Raw genomic sequence first — 13541 nt, 5'->3', positions numbered from 1 at the left:
TAGTAAAATCTTTGGCTTTCAGTTTCCTCATTTTAAAATGATGTCCATTCCAATTCTAAACTACCATTCTTTATCTCCCCCAACCATCACTTTCCTTAATGTAGACATTATGAAAAGTATGTTCAATAAGCACTAGTCTTAATGAACTAATTATCCTTAAAATGTCAACAAAAATGAATTAAGTCTGTGATGTTAACTTATTTAACTGTGGGTATTTCCTTTAGCTATCATATCCCAGTTTGCTCATGCAATTATTCTATCACTTAACATTTAGTAAACACCTATATGTCACATAATGGAACAAAGATGAACATAACACAATCCTAGCCTGAAGGGAGCTGACAGTTTTTAACAGGAAAAAGACAATGTAATTATCATGCAGAATAATAAATGTAAGCAAGCACCCAACTTGGGTGCATTTGTAGAGGCAGGGGTAGGGAATTTCAAGAAGAGGAAACATTAAAATAGAGTTTTGAGGGTGATTCTGAGGCAGGTAGATATAAACATATGCACAGGAGTGCATACATGGCCACACACAAAAGCAGACCACAATGGCAAAAAACTGAAGCACAGTAGGATAGAAAGTGAGGCTGAACAAAGTAGGAAGGGATCTCATCATGAAGTCCCATGTCATTGGGCAGTCTGTTCTCTGTGGCAACAAAGTTTTAAGGCTTCTAAAAGAGTAGTGACATAATTCCAGTAGTGTGTTCAGAAAGCTGCCCTTGGTGAAACTCTGAAAGATGGACTTAAGAGGAATTAGCTAAGACACAAGGAGACCACTTAAAGCATAATGACCAGATTATGGCTGGTGGCAGGGAGAGGGGCGCAGGGGTGGTGGTGGAAGAGTAAACAACAACAAGAAGGCTACAATGAAACCTAACATTCTGGCTCCAGCAATAAATAAGAAGTAAAATTGCTTTGGAAATAATTTAAATAAGCAATTGGCATTTATCTGTTGTGTTTATCTTCTAATAGTAATAAATATCTCAAATCTTTAAAAAATTCTCATTACTTTATTAGATAATATTTACAAAAGACATTAAAGAGATGTTTTTTGACAATGTAAAACACCTGATTATAAAGGATCCCATTCTAATACATTTAGAGTTTGTAAATAAATATGGGCAGTTATATTTACAATTATATATACAGATACGTACATGTGTGTGTGTGCGTGTATTTATATATTTCCCTCCCTCCAGAATTGTTAAGGTAGGTATATAAAGTATTTATCTGCAATTGAGAGGGTTGGCATAGATGACTTCCAAGGGTCTGAGATTTTTTTAATGAGTTGCTGAGTTTTCTGACCTCCTGACCCTAACAGGTTCTAAATTGTTGCAACTTCCATAAACCAGTAGAGGGCTGCAACAGCTCAACAGAAAATGGTTAGGCTGCTTTACTTGCACTTCTGGCACTGGGGGCAGAGGGCAGAAAATACTATCAATGCTGAAAAGTGGAAATCTAACAGCCACTGTATTCACTTCACTGTCAACAGAGAAAAAGCTTACAGGTTCTAAAACAATTCTAAAATCCTTAAAACCAGAAACACCCATAATTTAAAATTCTGCTATCTCATTTCTCTTCTAGCAAAATGATGAACTGTTTCAAGGCAAAGTAAAATTTCACAGAGTAACTACGGGGAAGGGGCGGGGGGAGTCAATCAAAATGAGTTGGCAATTCACCACTTCCTTTTAGAACTATTGCTCCACACAGCTGCTACCAACCAGACTAATCTTCCTAAAATGATTATTTTGTTTGGTTCCTCTCAAATCTACTTTATCTGTTTTGTTCTGCATAGAGTGAAGTGTGGATGTCTGGCTTTCAATAGATTTCTAGGTACATTTCTACCTCAGGAAGGAATCTTATTTTCAACTCCTCTAGTCACACTGCTCTCACTGCTATACACAATGTGCAACAAAGTTAAGATGGAAGCGGTCAGGCTTCACTGAATGGGTCACACTTCAGATGAACCATTTAGAAATAAAAGGATTTAAATAGGTCTAGAGAAAAGGGAGAGTTCATCAGGCTACTTTTTTGTACCTGTTAAATTATCTAAAATATTCTAAATAATTTTTTTTTGTATTTTATTTTTTGCCCCCTCTGTGGCCCCCTCCAAAGGATAGGCTATTGCAGCCAATCTTCACGACATATCACAACAATTATAAATAAGGTTGGTACTATTCTATTACTCACAGCTTAATCCCCAAAAGTGCCCTATCTCACTTTTACTGCTTTCTCTAAAAATAATAGAAACATATTTTAGCCTTAAATAAAAGGTCTTTTAATTACTTACAGATATCGTTTTAACAGTTAGACAAATGACACTGGGATAAGTCATTAAGAAACCAGAATTGTTTACACTACACCACTTTTGCAATATAAGCCCGAGATCCTAAAAACTATGCCCCAATTTTTGATGCAGTTATGGGGAGCTGAAATCAGTACAAGACAGCAATACAAATAATAAAGTATTTCTAACTTACATACAACATTATTTTCACACTGATCCAACAATATGTTGGGTGATAACACTGTTTTAATACAGATTAAAATTGTCACTTCCATGACTTTATACCAGGACTCAACTGTTTGGGCCTTTTAGTCTTGATCTGCTACCGTTTTCTTTATCCTGCTTACTCTGCAAACACAGTTTAAACTGGTTGAATATAGGAGTATATACCACTGGTAGCTCTTCTGACCAAAGCCATTTAGAAGAATGCTGATGAGAAGAACCAGAACAGAGTAATTTCACTGTATTCTAATAGCTGTAAAAAGTAACATGAAAACTCCAACATCAATCCAACAGAATAAGCATGTATCTGGTAGGCTTTTAAATTTTTTTTTTTTTTTTTTTTTTTTAAGGAGATGGAGTCTCACTATGTTGGCCAGGCTACTTTCAAACTCCTGGCCTCACACAATCCTCTCACCTCGGCCTCCCACAGTGATTGGATTACAGGTGTGTGCCACTGTGCCCAGCCAAAACCCTTTTTTTTGTAGATGGAGTCTCACTATTTTTGCCCTGGCTGGGCTCAAACTCATGTTCCTCCCACCTCAACCTCCTGGAGTAGCTGGGATTATAGGCATGTGCCACTGTGCCAGGCTTGGTTTTATTTTTAAAATAGAACACTTTCTGACATATAACCACACAAATGTTTTTGAATCGGGGAAAAAAAAGGCAAATGTCACTGTTGGTACAAATGTTAAGCAGCCTTACTAAAGGAATTATACTATAAAAAATAACACCTAAAAAAGAAATTAAGGACTCTTTAAGAATCTAAGCATTCTACAGCAAAAACTGAACCTACATTTCCAAGTCAGTGATTCTCAGTCTTTTTGAAGAGGACCTATTTCAGTGCCTATAACACACAGGTCCTTTTCCCTGAACTCATATTCACCAAAAAATCTATAATAAGACTTCTAAATATACACAGAACCTCTTCCTAATTATTCTTTTTGGTTTTAGGTAATTATCTCTTCTTGCTAGATTTTAAGTTGCCCATAAACACAGAATGCCTTCTTCAGATATGTGCTTACAACTGGGGCCTAAAAATCTTAAAAATGTTTCTAAATAGTTACCACCTATTTAAAGGCTATACAACTTCTAGAATTACTCTCTAAGAAAATGTGTATTACACCATTTTCCATCTTGGAAATTCATTTATATTAAGCCCCTCATCCTAGTAATTGTGGCTGTTCTCAACTACTACCCATCTTTTCTCTTTTAGTCCCAGATCATCCTCTATGCCAGTCAGACCATCCTCTTGATACTGGCACTGAAGTGATTCTCATTCATTCAATAAATATATGCTAACCATTTACATTGTGATGGAACAGAGAACAAGACAGAATGATTCATGTCTTTATAGGGTTTATTACCATGTTCCTTTCCACATCAACTAGGAAGCAATTTGGATAATTAAGGAATACTACTATCCTCCTATGTGATATGTCTGTATTTTGTTCGCTGAATGTGAAATCTTAAAAAGACACAGCCTGTAATATTGCCTTCACTTGTATCTTCCCTAATGCCTGCCTCAACAATGCTAAAGGTAGTGCTGTACCTAGAGACATTCCTTTAAACATTGTCAACTATGTAGGTGTTTAAAACTTCACTACATCCAGAACTTGGTATGGTGATATATGCCTTTAATCCTAGCTACATGAGAGACTGGGACAGGAGAATTTTTGAGCCCAGGAGTTTGAGGCTGTAGTGAGCTATGATGGCACCACTGCACTCCAGCCTGGGCAACAGAGCAAGAACCCATATTTAAAAATAAAAACTTCATTATATCTACGATACTTGTTCATTGTGGTAAAACTGGAAAATTCAGAAATGAAAGAATAAAAATTCCAAACACTTTCAAATTCAGGAACCCATTACATTTTCAGATGAATACTTCAAGATTTTTTTACTTTTTACTCCTTGTAAAAATCCATATCATAATACAAATTACATATTTTCCCCCTAAAGTTTCCAAATTTATCATTTTATCTTTTCTTTTAATATCATCTTTGAAGGTGCAGTTTTGAAAGGAAGCAATACAGTCAACATCACTTACTAGACAGGTGTAACCTTAAAAGATTTAACTTGAACTTTAGCTGCAAAATAGGAATCAGATAACCCTCATATGGAGAACCTATGATCAACTATGGAGTATTTGTAATTATACCTCTACCAGTCTATTAGCACTTCACAATGAATATGACTCAAGTGTGAGACTACATGTTTCCCCCATGGTCAAAAGATTCTGTTTTCTGCTACTCCCACCCTAACATCTGAGTTTACAAAAGCTATAGGCAGGGGAAATTCTTAAGAGTAGGAGTGTGAATGGAATAATAAAAGAGCATAAACAGTAATCACCCCAAAAAGGCAGTAGTACTTTGGAGACAGCCAATTTCTTCCAGGGTTTGTGAAGGGCCAATGATGCTATAAAGTATTTGTAACATACAGAAGAGTAATAATCACTAATATAAAGATTATGCATAAGAGGTTGGAGAATTAATAACCTTTTTATTATAGTTTTTAAGTAACAGCAGACAATAATTGCATGCTATAAAACCCTAACAAAAATGTTAAAATATTATTTGTGTAAATTATGGATTGTTACTCCTAGAAGTTTTGAGTAAGAAAAAAGAGAGAAAAATGGACAAAGGATATATGTGTCAAGTCACAGTAGAGAAAATGCAAATTACTATTTTCTCATGCATTAGCTAATGTAAAATGAAAGTGGTAATATAATTTTTAAGTTTAACAACACAAGTATAGGTATATAAGTATCTAGGTAAGTATAGATTAATTTTGACTGGGGTTTTCAAAGAAAGAGTGCTAGTGCCTGAAGGAAGAACAGTAGCCTCAAAGGCAGAAAATGAATAAAGTAAAGGAAGAATGAGTAAGCCAATTTGCTGTCAACCATTCTTGCTTTCTTTCAATAAGATGAGGACAAACAGAAACACAGTAAACAGAGTTTTTTTGGTTGATGTTGTTTGGCCATACTCAACTATAGCTTAAGGAGAATGCTCAGCTGGGTGCAGTGTCTCACGCCTGTAATCCCAGAACTGTGGGAGGCCGAGGTGGGCAAATCACAATGTCAGGAGTTTGAGGCCAGCCTGGTCAACACCGTGAATCCCACCCTCTACTAAAAATACAAAAAATTAGCCAGATGTGGTGGCAGGTGCCTGTAATCCCAGCTACTCAGGAGGCTGAGGCAGAAGAATCATTTGAACCCAGGAGGCGGACGCTGCAGTGAGCCGAGATTGTGTCACTGCTCTCCAGCCCAGGCAACAGTGTAAGACTCCGTCTCAAAAAAAAAAAAAAAAAAAAAAAAAAAGATAATCCTCTTCACTCTTGAAAAGTTTCTACAAATCCTGGAAGGTAAGCATAATTTCTGAAGGCTGAATAACCACTACCGGATGATCACCTCAACTATAAATATATTAGTGAACTGGACTGATCTTAATCGAGAAAACATTTCTCAAAGTAACAGACTTACAGTTATGTAACATAAATTTCTACTCGGTTCTGGAATAAAAAAGATCGAGTTAGAGATATTCTAGTGACAATTTTTTTTAAGTGTTTCCTTAACTATTTAAGATATCTGCACTCACATATAACATATATGAAAGTATCTAATAGTACCTAGCGTACAGAAGCTCGATAGAAGTTCTTCTTGATCACCAAGTAACTTCCTGGTAGTGAGAAACTCTGCTCTAAAGGATTTATTTTAACTCAGAGGTTCCAAGACTAACATGGAACACTGGCATGCAAGCCAAGGCTTTATTCCTAGTTACAATATTTTTGTGCAAATTATGGTAGGAAATTTGTTATGGAATTTTCTTTTTCTTTTTTTGAGATGGAGTCTCGCTCTGTTGCCCAGGCTGGAGTGCAGTGACACAATCTCGGCTCACTGCAACCTCCACCTCCTGGGTTCAAGCAATTCTCTGCCTCAGCCTCCCAAGAGTAGCTGGGATTAGAGGTTCCCGTCACCATGCCTGGCTAATTTTTGTATTTTTAGTAAAGATGGGGTTTCACTGTCTTGGCCAGGCTGGTCTTGAACTCCTGACCTCAGGTGATTCACCAGCCTCAGCCTCCCAAAGTGCTGGGATTACAGGCGTGAGCCATCAGGCCCGGCCGAAATTTTTTCGTATCTGATTGTCTCTATCATCATTAACCATTACCACTAATTTTTATTTATTTATTTGTTTGTTTGTTTTGAGTCAGTATCACTCTGTCTCCCAGGCTGGAGTGCAGTGGCTCGGAACCTCTGCCTCCTGGGTTCAAGCAATACTCCTGCCTCGGCCTCCTGAGTAGCTGGAATTACAGGCATGTGCCACCACACTCAGCTAATTTTTTGTATTTTTTAGTAGAGGTGAGCTTTCCTCACGTTAGTCAGGCTGGTGTCAAACTCTTGACCTCAAGTGATCTGCCCACCTCAGCCTCCCAAAGAGCTGGGATTACTGGTGTGAGCCACTGGGCCTGGCCCATTACTACTAATTATTAAAGCTGTATAAGGACTTCTGTTTCAAAGAGGTAAACAGAGTAGAAAGTTCTGTACAATATGAATTTGGTGGGAGAAAAATAAAAGTGCATGTCTCTTCTTTCTCTTCCTTTATGTTTGCTAATGTTTCTCTTTCATGAGTGAATTTCAAAGGAATCTAACATAATTCCAGATAATTTTAACCTGGATTCAATCCATGGCTCAGTATCATCAGATTAGCTGAAAATCCTTGTTTTAGCCTCACTGAGCTGTAAGATTCAAAAGAGAATCGGATGTAAAAAGTACTGTGTGAATTACAAAGCACTGTAATTTTTAAGGTACTATTTTTCCTTTATCTTGAGTCAATATAGCTATTCCTAAGTAGAAGAAAGAGCAATACATGGTTTTTGTTCTCAATTAGAAGTCAGAATGCTGACAAAATTCCTATGTAGGAGGAACAATCTGAAATCTTAGAAGCTATAGAGCTCTAATATAACTCTTTGCTATCGTTACAAGAAGAGACTATATAGCCAGGCAAGGTGGCTAAGACCCATAATCCCAGCTACTAGGGAAGCTGAAGCAGAAGGACTGAGGTCAGGAGTTAGAGACTGAGACCAATCTGAGCAACATAGCAAGATCTTGGCTCTAAGACAAAACAAAACAAAAACAAACAAAAAACCCCATTATTTATTTTAAAAGGTTAACAATTTCCCAATCTCTTTATGCATATTACTAGAGATTATTAATCTTCTATTGTCAAAATAAGATAGTTAACAGAAATCAAAATGTACTTATCGCTAACATTTGTGTTATTTTTCCCAGTTATGGCCAGAATACACACTGATAACTAGAAAGGTAAACTATTACATATGTTGAAATAATTTTAGCCCCCAATAAACAGATGTTAAGGAGCTGACCAAAGATGACACAATTTTTAAATTTTTGTAATTTTTTTAAAGCCAAAGAAAAAGAAATGACTTCTTCCCTGTAACTTGAGGCTTCATAATCTACATCCTTTAAGTTGTAAGCATCTTCATGTTAAAACTTATGTTTGAATTTAAGTTTCTTAGAATTTTGGAGGCTCACGCTAATCAGAAAACCAGGTCTTGGATACTATTTTCTAACCTGGACAAACTCAGTAAATTTTCTACTGCAGGATCTATTCCCTTATCAAAGTTCTAAATGAGTTTCGTTATCTTTTTTCTTCAGTCATTGTGATAAAAGTACATCTATTCAGAAAAATGATATGAATAGCAAGGTGGAATCTGTTAGGGTAGTCTCATATTATACGAAGAACTACAGACCTTTTTGTAGCTGGTAAGAATAATGTGGTCTGACAACTAATAGAAAAACACCACCAGCACCAGATCAACAAGTATATCAGCATCTCATAAAAGGGCTTACTGGTCTATGTTGATGATTCTCATAAGGAACTTCTTTTCTTTTTCGACCACCCCAAAGAAGGTAAAATAGTTGGCCCCCAAACATTTCTGATGAAATCTGAAATTTAAGAAACACTGCCTTAAAACTCTTCAAAAACCAACTAAACATTCTTAGAGGGAGAGCAGAGAAATGGTTAAGAAATAGGACAATGAAATCTGTTATTTAGTGTGTAATATTTACACATCACATAATCGTTCATAGCCTCAGTTTCCTCTCTGTTTTACAAGGTTTTTATGAAAATTACCTGAAATGTTTCACTTAAAACACAGAGACTTACATATTCTAAGTGTTCAGGAAATATAATCTATGATTATTAGTACCTTTATTTTCAAGACTATAAAAACTCTGATTATGTAATACAGTATTGATGCTGGTCTAAAGCACTAAAAGGTTTTCAAACTTAACAACAAAAGCAAACAAAAACTGTTCTAACATTTCTACATATTTTAGATATACCAGATGACCTTAACACGAACTACCAAAGCTGAGTTTTTAAAGGAAATTATCTCCTGCTTTTGCATATCTGGAAACTAGCAAGAGACAAATAAATGAACACTGCTACTAAGATTACTTTCACTATTACTTTTAAAAAACCACTGTCTGTTACAGAAACACATTATGAATGCAATGAATATATATCAAAGTATTTTCAAAGACAAAGAGACTTCACATTCTCCAGGGAAAGTCAGACTAACAACTCCAATATTTAAAATGTTCATAAGTGGCTTAACTACAGTTAGAACCAAGCGGAGATCAGAAAATGTATCTACAGGAGTTATAATCTGTAAAACAGCAGAAGATGAAAACAGTAAAGCTAGGGCTATGCAAAAACGCAGGGATCTAAACACCTTGTTACACTTTAAGAATTGTATTTTCAGCCGGGCGCGGTGGCTCAAGCCTGTAATCCCAGCACTTTGGGAGGCCGAGGCGGGTGGTCAAGAGATCGAGACCATCCTAGTCAACATGGTGAAGCCTCGTCTCAACTAAAAATACAAAACATTAGCTGGGCATGGTGGCGTGTGCCTGTAATCCCAGCTACTCAGGAGGTTGAGGCAGGAGAATTGCCTGAACCCAGGAGGCGGAGGTTGCGGTGAGCCGAAATTGCACCATTGCACTCCAGCCTGGGTAACAAGAGTGAAACTCCGTCTCAAAAAAAAAAAAGAGAGAATTGTATTTTCTTTAAAAATAACATACCACAATGTATAGAGGCTTACAAGTATACAATGTGCTTCCTAAAGTATTTTCATTTAAATGTTCCACACATCACCACTAAATTATGCAGGAAAATCACTTTTGCAGGTTAAGAAGGCCCGGTTCTTTTTTTTTTTTTTTTTTTTTTTTGGGATTTTTTTTAGTTGCAGCTGATAGAAGGCAGTTTCTTAAAGTTAATGTGATACGTCAAAATCCATTGTTAGGAAGTGATAAATCAAGAATTTAAACCCAGGCTTTCTCACTTATATTTCAATATTATTTCCACAACTCCATAAGGCTTCTTCTAAAGAAAGAGGCAAATTAGCATCTTCACGAAAGAAACCTCTCGGCCAAACCACAGACTGTTTTTAACTAGCTGCAGACTAGCTTTAAGTCTTTTCATCTTAGCAGGCCTTTATTTTCTCATCTGTAAAATAAAGGAAATGAATAAGAAACTCAGAGGTCCCTTCCAGTCCCAAAGATAAATCTCAACACTGTACCCTTTACAAGGCACATGCATTTTACAAATACGTATTGTTAGCAACAAATTCCAAGTCAGAAAGCAATATCAATAGCTCTTAAGCAACCTACTGCAATTACTAGACAAATTCTTCATGCCCATCTGAGAGGTTACTTTAATATGATTAAGTCTATATAGAGAAAGCAGTAGAAACCTCTTATTAACTATGATGGAAATGACTAATGACACTAATCGTCCTCTTTTTGGACTGAAATAACGCTCTTAAAACATAAAATGTATTTAAAGAAAAGCTTACGTGTCAGCTAACAGCAAAAAATCAAACATGTTTACAATCAGTCAATTTTTTTTTAAGAATAAAAATCTCTTACCCAACAAAGCGTTGTCCACATATCCTACTATTTCTCCTACCTACTTCAAAAGAGTATCAGTAACGTTTTCCAACTTCTACAGGGAAAAAGTAATACTGACATCTTGATAAAAACATCTTCCTTTTAAATTCATCCTACCGGCTGGACACCACTCCACAAATAAAATCCAAGCTTTTTTCCCCCTTGGGTATTAACCAGTGTGAGTCCGCACAATGTATTTTTAGCTAAATTCTTTCCTCGTCTGAATATTTTTTTTCTCTTTACTCCTCCTTAAATATTCTTCACGGAATACACACCCAGAGTGTTCCACTTTCCCAGTTCTCCACAGTTCATAAAGCTATTCCAATAACGAATTTTTAACAACTACTATGAAAACTATGAGATTAAGAACATTAAAAGTATCCTACATAAGTAAACTTAACACTCATTTTCCTTCCATTTTAACATCTCATCTATCTCTAAAATAAAACACATAACTTGAGTTAAGCTTGACCTTAGTTAAGATGCCTGCAGAGCTTCAGAAATTTATTCAGTGCCTGTATTAAATATAAAAGATCCTTAAGTAGTAAAACCTTTCTCCCCTTGTCTATAATCTCCGGGGAAAACATTTCAATCTTTACATGTTTTTGCTTTTAACTCAAAGATTTTCCTCAAAAAGGTTAGTTAATATAACGACTTCATCTTACACAGTGGACACTATCTCATTTTGCTTTTAAGCCACTTGGCACCAATAGAGCATATGTTCTGCCAGTTCTGAGCTAATCTCCAGGAAGGGCTTTGTGTAATGATTGAAGAAACTCAGATCAGTGCCCAAGATTTTAACGGCCTACTTGAGCATATGTTTTTGTTTGTTTGTTTGTTTGAGACGGAGCTCTTGTTGCCCAGGCCATGCCGCCGCCCGTGTTCAAGCGATTCTACTGCCTCAGCCTCCCAAGTAGCTGGGATTACAGACATGTGCCACCACGCCTGGCTTTTTGTATTTTTAGTAGAGATGGGGTTTCATTATGTTAGTCAGACTGGCCTCTAACTCCTGACCTCAGGTTATCCACCCACCTCGGCCTCCCAAAGTGCTGGGATTATAGGCATGAGCCACCGCGCCTGGCCGAGCATATGTTTTTAATAAACAATTTATGTTAAAACAACTATTTCACTAGCTAGCCTTCCAATTTCATAAACGAAAACGAAATAGATGACTGAAGATGAAGGCTCATTTCAGCTTTAGGATTACAGACAATTCCAAACATTCCATACACATCACTGGATCTCCAACACACTTCACCAACTAACGCAGTTTTAGCCACGGGTGTCCAGTGGAAATTACAATTCCGGTAACTACACTGCTTTAAATGTTTCCTAAGGTTTCGACGAGCGCAACAGTAACTTCCTACCCTAGACAGTGTCTTACTGTTTTACTAAAACAGCTGTCAGCTAAGCTTCGGATACCTCTTTGTACAACCGTTTATTCATCGCTTTGCGATCTGTAAGGATGCGTCATTCCACATCACTCCTCAAAACGAGATCTAAGAACCCGACGTGCTCCACGGGTCTTGAAGCACCACAAGTGGACACTTGAAAAACAATGAAGGAAACTGCCTGCCTGATACGGCAAGGTTAGATTACGCCAGCATTTAAGACAGAACTATAGAGTGGCTGCTCTTTCCCTGAACACTACTAAACCAGCAGTGTCTTGCTTTCAACCACCTATCCCAGGACCTGGGTGCCTCTGACGCTCCCTGCCCGAGCGGCCGTGGCAGAAACCCCGGCGTCGGCGCACGCTCGGCGGCTGGCGGCGGGAACGCGCGGCGGGCCGGGCGCGCCCCCGCCCCCGCGGGTCCGACCGCGACACGCCAGCAGCGCCCTCTCGGCCGCGCACACTCACACTCGCACGCACACGCACACGCTCCTCCGGCCCCGCCATGTTCCGGGAGGCGGCAGCAGGCGAGCCCCAACAGCCCCGGTGTGGGGCACCCGCGTCGAGACCAGCTCACGGCCCTCCGCCCGGCCCCCGCCCCGCCCCACCCCGCGCGGCGCCTCCGCCCAGCTGGCTACTGCCACCTGCACCGCGGCCCCTCGGGACGCCCCAGGAGGGGCGGCTGCGGCGGCGGCGGCGGGCGGGGCCCCGGCGGACACCGCGGACCCGCGACGAGGGGCACAAACGGCCTGTCACTGTCAGGCGCGCCGCGGCTCTGGCCAGGCCGGATGGGCGGCGCGCCAGGCCGGGGAGGGCGGGCAGGGCGCGTCTCCTACCTTGCTCTGGGGAGGGGGAACGGGAGCAGCGCAGAACTGAGGAGGTCTCCTCCCAGGCGCCGGGGAAAGGCTCGAAACCGCACCCCTCCTTCCTCCTTTCCTGTCGCCACGCCCCCCTCACCCGCACGGACCCGAGACAAGGCCGGCGCAGGAGGCTTCACCCCCGGAACGAGTGCCTCGGCGTGGCTGTCGCTGTCGTTGTCTTCGTCGCCGCTGCAACCGCCTGTAACGCCGCCGGAGCCGGGCTTGAAAACATCTCCGGTCTCGGTCCGTCTCTCACCACAGCCTCCTCGCTCCTAGGACAGCGCCAGCCAGCGATTGGCTGCGGCGCGAGCACGTGACACCCGTGGACACGTGACTCCCGCGGGCACGGGACGGGCGGCGTGACCGCCCCGCCCCCCCGGCGGCCGCCCCTCCTGCTGCTCCGGGAGGCTCTGCGAGCCGCGGGGAGGGGGAGCGGGACGTACCAAGCTGCATGCGACGGAGGGGTGCGGGCCGGAACTCCGCCCTACGTGCTGGTTTGTCTCTACGCCCTACCTGGGTTAGTGTCACCACCTCCCCTCCTCAGACACCATCCGACAAAGGAGGTGGAATCAAAGACTGGGCGAAGAGGGTGGGCAGACACCGCAGACGCTGCCCGGCAAGCGGGCTCTGCAGTAGCATTTGTGGCGACCGTGGCAGTGGCTGTGACTGGAAACTTCTGGAAATGGCGGCGGAGATGAAGACCCCACATAGGGTATTCACCTGTTACTTTTGCACAGTGTGGGTGGACAAGCGTGATCCAACTCAGAGAAAACGACGCTGCGACTTCAGCTCGAGAACTAGGTGAAGTTTCCC

At 40.3% G+C, this 13541-nt stretch overlaps 1 protein-coding gene across 8 annotated transcripts in view; it reads right to left on the bottom strand.

Moving 5' to 3' along the window:
- ANKRD12 (ankyrin repeat domain 12) overlaps nucleotides 1-13011 on the bottom strand; it is a 156671-nt gene extending 143660 nt beyond the window's left edge. For 3 of the 8 annotated variants that reach the window (XM_032293374.1, XM_032293363.1, XM_032293375.1), the window contains exon 1: nucleotides 12836-12998. The gene's annotated coding sequence lies outside the window, so the exon portion shown is untranslated. Of the gene's footprint in view, nucleotides 1-12704 lie in introns of all 8 variants that reach the window. The other 5 variants (XM_032293367.1, XM_032293370.1, XM_032293365.1 and 2 more) reach the window with 5 other exon arrangements.
- Between the last annotated feature and the right edge of the window lie 530 nt (nucleotides 13012-13541).

Source organism: Sapajus apella, unplaced genomic scaffold (assembly GCF_009761245.1).
Source record: "Sapajus apella isolate SASKATOON/1434 unplaced genomic scaffold, GSC_monkey_1.0 scaffold29, whole genome shotgun sequence".
NCBI classification, from domain to species: Eukaryota; Metazoa; Chordata; class Mammalia; order Primates; family Cebidae; genus Sapajus; species Sapajus apella.
Note: the sequence above shows the minus strand (reverse complement) of the source record. Positions and strands in the feature narration are given on the sequence as shown.